Consider the following 6244-nt stretch of genomic DNA (forward strand, 5'->3'; position numbering starts at 1 on the left):
CTTTGGTATAATCTTAACTCACTCATTTATGACCACTTCGAGGGCTCTAATGATTCCGTTTTTGGCGATTCATGCCAAAGGGGGAGAAAATATGAGCCCAAAGCAAAAGGACCGCACCACCACCAATTTCAAAAACTTAGTATTGAATATTATCAATTGATTTTCCTATTATGTTAAAAAGGGGGAGAAAGTAGTATTTCAAAATGATATATCAAACCCCTCTTGAACACTAAGAGGAGGATCTCATTTAGGGGGAGTTTTGTTTAGTCAAAGGAGAAGCATTTGAAACAGGGGGAGAAAATTTCAAATCTTGAAAATGCTTTGCAAAATCTTATTCATTTACCTTTGACTATTTGCAAAAGAACTTTGAAAAGGATTTACAAAATAGTTTGCAAAAACAAAACATGTGGTGCAAGCATGGTCCAAAATGTTATATAAGAAAGAAACAATCCATGCATATCTTGTAAGTATTTAAATTGGCTCAATTCCAAGCAACCTTTACACTTACATTATGCAAGCTAGCTCTATTATGCACTTCTATATTTGCTTTGGTTTGTGTTGGCATCAATCACCAAAAAGGGGGAGATTGAAAGGGAATTAGGCTTACACCTAGTTCCTATATAATTTTGGTGGTTGAATTGCCCAACACAAATAATTGGACTAACTAGTTTGCTCTAATGTATAAGTTATACAGGTGCTAAAGGTTCACACTCAGCCAATAAAAAGATCAAGTTTTGGATTCAACAAAGGAGCAAGGGCCAACCGAAGGCACCTCTGGTCTGGCGCACCGGACTGTCCGGTGTGCCACCGGACAGTGTCCGGTGCACCACCGGACATGTCCGGTGCACCACCGGACATGTCCGGTGCACCAGAGGACTCCAACTCGAACTCGCCACCTTCGGGAATTTCCAGAGGCGACTCCGCTATAATTCACCGGACTGTCCGGTGTACACCGGACAGTGTCCGGTGCGCCAAGGAGGAGCGGCCTCAGGAACTCGCCAGCTTCGGAAAACTCCAACGGCTAGTCCGCTATAATTCACCGGACATGTCCGGTGTGCACCGGACTGTCCGGTGCAACTCCGGAGCAACGGCTATCCGGCGCCAACGGCTACCTGCGATGCATTTATTGCGCGCGCAGTGCGCGCAGAAGTCAGGCGCGCCCATACTGGCGCACCGGACAAGGAACAGTAGATGTCCGGTGTGCACCGGACACCCAGACGGGCCCACAAGTCAGAAGCTCCAACGGTCAGAATCCAACGGCAGTGATGACGTGGCGGGGGCACCGGACATGTCCGGTGTGCACCGGACTGTCCGGTGCGCCATCGAACAGACAGCCTCCCAACGGCCACTTTTGGTGGTTGGGGCTATAAATACCCCAACCACCCCACCATTCATTGCATCCAAGTTTTCCACTTCCCAACTACTACAAGAGCTCTAGCATTCAATTCTAGACACACCAAAGAGATCAAATCCTCTCCAAATTCCACACGACATAATAGTGACTAGAGAGAGTGATTTGCTTGTGTCCTTTCGAGCTCTTGCGCTTGGATTGCTTTCTTCGTTCTTGATTCTTTCATTGCGATCAAACTCACTTGTAATTGATACAAGAGACACCAAACTTGTGGTGGTCCTTGTGGGAACTTTGTGTTCCAAGTGATTGAGAAGAGAAAGCTCACTCGGTCCGTGGGATCGTTTGAGAGAGGGAAGGGTTGAAAGAGACCCGGCCTTTGTGGCCTCCTCAACGGAGAGTAGATTTGCGAAAACCGAACCTCGGTAAAACAAATCCGCGTGTCACACTTTTTATTTGCTTGCGATTTGTTTTTCCACCCTCTCTCGCGGACTCGTTTATATTTCTAACGCTAACCCGGCTTGTAGTTGTGTTTATATTGGTAAATTTCAGTTTCGCCCTATTCACCCCCCTCTAGGCGACTATCAGTGGGCGAGCGCGAAGGGGGGAGAAGCGAGGTGGCCGGAGACGGGCGTGAGAGAGGTGGAAATCCCGCGGCCTTCGTGTTCGTCCCGCGCCCAGGTCGGGTGCGCTTGCAGTAGGGGGGTTACAAGCGTCCACGCGGGTGAGGGAAGCGAGCGGCCCTAAGAGAGCGCCTGTCCCGTCCTCGTCCCGCGCGGCCAACCCTCTCTAAGAAGGCCCTGGTCCTTCCTTTTATAGGCGTAAGGAGAGGATCCAGGTGTACAATGGGGGTGTAGCAGAGTGCTACGTGTCTAGCGGAGGAAGAGCTAGCGCCCTAAGTACATGCCAATGTGGCAGCCGGAGAGATCTTGGCACCCTGCTGGCGTGATGTCGTGGCTGTCGGAGGAGCAACGGAGCCTGGCGGAGGGACAGCTGTCGGAGCGGTCGAGTCCTTGCTGACGTCCACCTGCTTCCGTAAGAGAGCTGAGAGTCGCCGTCGTCACAGAGCTTGTGGGGCGCCATCATTGCCCATCTGGCGGAGCTAGCCAGATGGGACACCGGTCTTGTTCTCCATGACCCGAGTCGGCTCGGGGTAGGATGATGATGGCGCTTCCTGTTGACGTGGCGGGCCTGTGCCCTAGGTCGGGCGACGTGGGGGCTCCTCCGAAGCTGAGGTCGAGTCTGTCTTCCGTGGCCGAGGCCGAGCCCGAGCCTCCGGGTCGGGCGAGGCGGAGATCGTTCGGCAGAGGCCCGGGCGGAGTCTGAGCCCTGGGGTCGGGCGAAGCGGAGTTCGTCGTCTTCCGGGTCTTAGCCCGAGTCCGAGCCCTGGGGTCGGGCGAAGCGGAGTTCGTCGTCTTCCGGGTCTTAGCCCGAGTCCGAGCCCTGGGGTCGGGCGGAGCGGAGCTTCCTATGGCGCCTTTGGCAAGACCTGACTTCCTGTCAGACTCACTCTGCCGAGTGGCACTGCAGTCGGAGCGGCGCAGGCGACGCTGTCCTTCTGTCAGACCGGTCAGTGGTGCGGCGAAGTGACGGCGGTCACTTCGGCTCTGCCGGGGGGGGGGGGGGGCGCGTCAGGATAAAGGTGTCAGGCCACCTTTGCGTTAAATGCTCCTGCAACTCGGTCAGTCGGTGCGGCGATTTAGTCAGGGTTGCTTCTTAGCGAAGCCGAGGCCTCGGGCGAGCCGGAGATGCGTCCGCCGTTAAAAAGGGAGGCCTCGGGCGAGACGGAAGTCCCTCGAGGTCGGCTGCCCTTGGCCGAGGCTAGGCTCGGGCGAAGCGTGATCGAGTCACTCGTATGGACTGATCCCTGACTCAATCGCACCCATCAGGCCTCTGCAGCTTTATGCTGATGGGGGTTACCAGCTGAGAATTAGGCGTCTTGAGGGTACCTCTAATTATGGTCCCTGACATTATTCTATTCAACCAGCTAATCCGTACCAGCTTCTACTATTTTTATAGTGTTTTATCTTTATAGATTACCGATGCAACAATTCAAACAACCGATTTTAATCCGAAGCGAACAACCACACTGTAGCGAAGAAGTGTGGATGGAAATAAGACGAAAAGCAACCAGTGTCATAGTATTCCTTTGATGGTGTTCTTCAGATTAGTGCGAAGACGAGGAAATAAGTGAAGCTAGAAATGATGATGATTATCTAGATTTCTAGACCCACATAGAGAGGATCAGATTTTTTATTCTGAAATATAGCTGAAAGCCACCTACCGCTGGAGTATGAAAGGAAAAGAGCCATACCCCACTACAATGACGTGACCGGGGTTTGTATTGTTTTGAGAAATCAATGAACAGCGGATTCCTATCTATTAATTGTAGCTTCCGGTCTCTCTCTCTCTCTCTGCCCGTGCTTTAAGTGCCGATTTTGTCCTTTTCTGGTGTAGGGACCATGCAGTCATGCAGACGCATCAGCTCATCATGTATATGCCCCCATCACGTTTAGCAGTGTGGCACGGGAAAACGGACGGAGAAGTACGTAAAAACCTGTCGGCTATTTCCGTTGCTGTATTTTATCATTAGAAACAGGATCAAGTTTGAAATAGTAGGAAACAAAAACGATAGTGAGATAAACGGATGTACGAAAATGAAAATAATAAGCGGAAATTGATAATTTAATATAAACATACATTATATTGATGACTGGCTAGCAAGGCAAAAAATATAAAACAAATGAATATAAAGAGACAACATTTTATTATTGTTTGCTTGGTAGTGGTGTATATATAGCTACGATTGGTGTTATTTGAGCCGTTAGACCACTCGTTATTGAGTAGAGTCGATGGCTACGATGACTACTTATGCTATATATATCGCTTAAGAATACAAGGCTTTAGTTTGTGTACTAATATATATTGAGCTTCATCCGAATTTCTTAAATGTGGAATAAAAACAGGTTAAATCTAGGAAAAAAGAGACTCACTCTCGTTTCCATCTCGTTTCTAGATTTTTTTACGGATTAAATGTGAAAAATAGTACGGGTTTCCGTCCGTTTCAACCCTACAGCGTGGTGAACTGATGATGGCATGCGAGTTGTTGTCGCCATGGTCACATATTACTACTACTACTTTACCCGGGCAGGCACATCAATCCATCCTCGTGTAAAACATGCTGAGAGACGTGGTTGGTGCAGTGGTCTTTTTTTGCTAGTAGTATACAAGTAAACTGCACAAGGCATCCGCTGGTGTTCTTTAACAAGGAAAGGAAATCTTGACCTGCAACTGCAACTGACGCCTAACGCCGCCGTGCAAATTCCGGCACCAGGCAGGACGCCGGCCAGTTACCGGCAACGTATACTCTACTCGCGTGAACATCTTTGAAGATTAGACCGATAAATTCTTCAAATTGATGAAGTCATCAAAATCGTATCGCTGTTTACAGGAATGTTATCTACCACTTCCAAAACATAACATCGTCGTTACATTTTAAAATATCCATTGTTCACGGAAAATAATAAACCAATGTCCCAACAATACTCTCTCTGTATTCTCACTAATCTACTATAAAACAGTGAATTTTTTTAAAAAAATACCCTCCAACATCTTTCTAAATGACTATTCAATTATAGTCAGCTTCTATTTCAAAACATCGACTCTAGAATGTAAGTAAGATATAGAAAGACTGTTGAAGATTGAAAATATATAAATAATGATTTTTATACAAATGACTCATTAAATAATAATCTAGAGAGTGAAATTTAAAAATACTTTTGGATATGTAAAAACCCTTGTAATTATTGCCCTACCTGTCCTTTTGCGATCTACACCATAAAAAGGAAAGACTTGCAAAATCGGGCTATTCCAACATCAACGACATTGTGTCTCTTTTCCGTCCCTGTCGTGGAATAGGACAGGCTAGGCTAGAGGCTAGGATTCAGGTTGTCGCTAGTTCGCTACCGAAGCACTATTGAAGCACATGGTGGACGATGGCTTCTCTGGCTTCATGCACATGTATATAATTATAGTATAAAATACTATATAAATAGTATAAATCGTTTTGAATTAAAGTTAAACAAACAACTTAAATATTATTTTGTATTATTTTATATTGTACTATAGTTTTTTAATACAATATTTTTTAAAAAAATTATATTGTACAAATAAGCTCTTAATGAAGCCCGATTAAAATGTAATGTACAGATGGAGGATGATTAGGTTGGATACTACTGAAACCGACCCATCTCAAAAGATAATACTCCCTCTATCCCAAATTAAAATTCGTTTTAGATTATTAATAGATCCATACAACATATTTTAAAATAGGATCTGTTTAAGACTTCGGTTCGAGATGCTCTTAGGCATGTACAACCCTATTTAATATGGTGTTTCTCGAGGTGTCTCTTGAGAGACAAGAGACATGCTCTTCGTGAAGAGCCCGTTTCTATACGACCCTCTATACATATTCTCTCTTAATTGTACTTATAGTCTAACAGAGTCTCTTGTACTTGGAAAACCGAACCAGCGTCTTAGTTTTGTACACGCCCTTAGACTACTCACATGGTAATTTAATGATGGTTTCATGCACCTTTAATAGTGTGACATCACTATCTATGACATGTCATAGTATTTAAAATAAATGAGTTTCGTGGGATGAATTTGGTTTCATGGGAATGAAACCATGTCAACCGTTTTCAAGGTCTTGACAATCGTGTGAAACATCTATTGAGAGTGATTTGTTTCATCTTCACATATTTCACTAATTTCTATTGGTTATTTAGTTAACATTTAATTAGTATGTTAGTCTATAAAATAATGAAGTGAATTTTTTATTGAGAAATATTGTTTTATTCTTAGTTTTACGACACTATCGATGATGTGGCAAAAGAC

This window comes from Zea mays, chromosome 9, assembly GCF_902167145.1.
Source record: "Zea mays cultivar B73 chromosome 9, Zm-B73-REFERENCE-NAM-5.0, whole genome shotgun sequence".
In the NCBI taxonomy this organism is placed as follows: Eukaryota; Viridiplantae; Streptophyta; class Magnoliopsida; order Poales; family Poaceae; genus Zea; species Zea mays.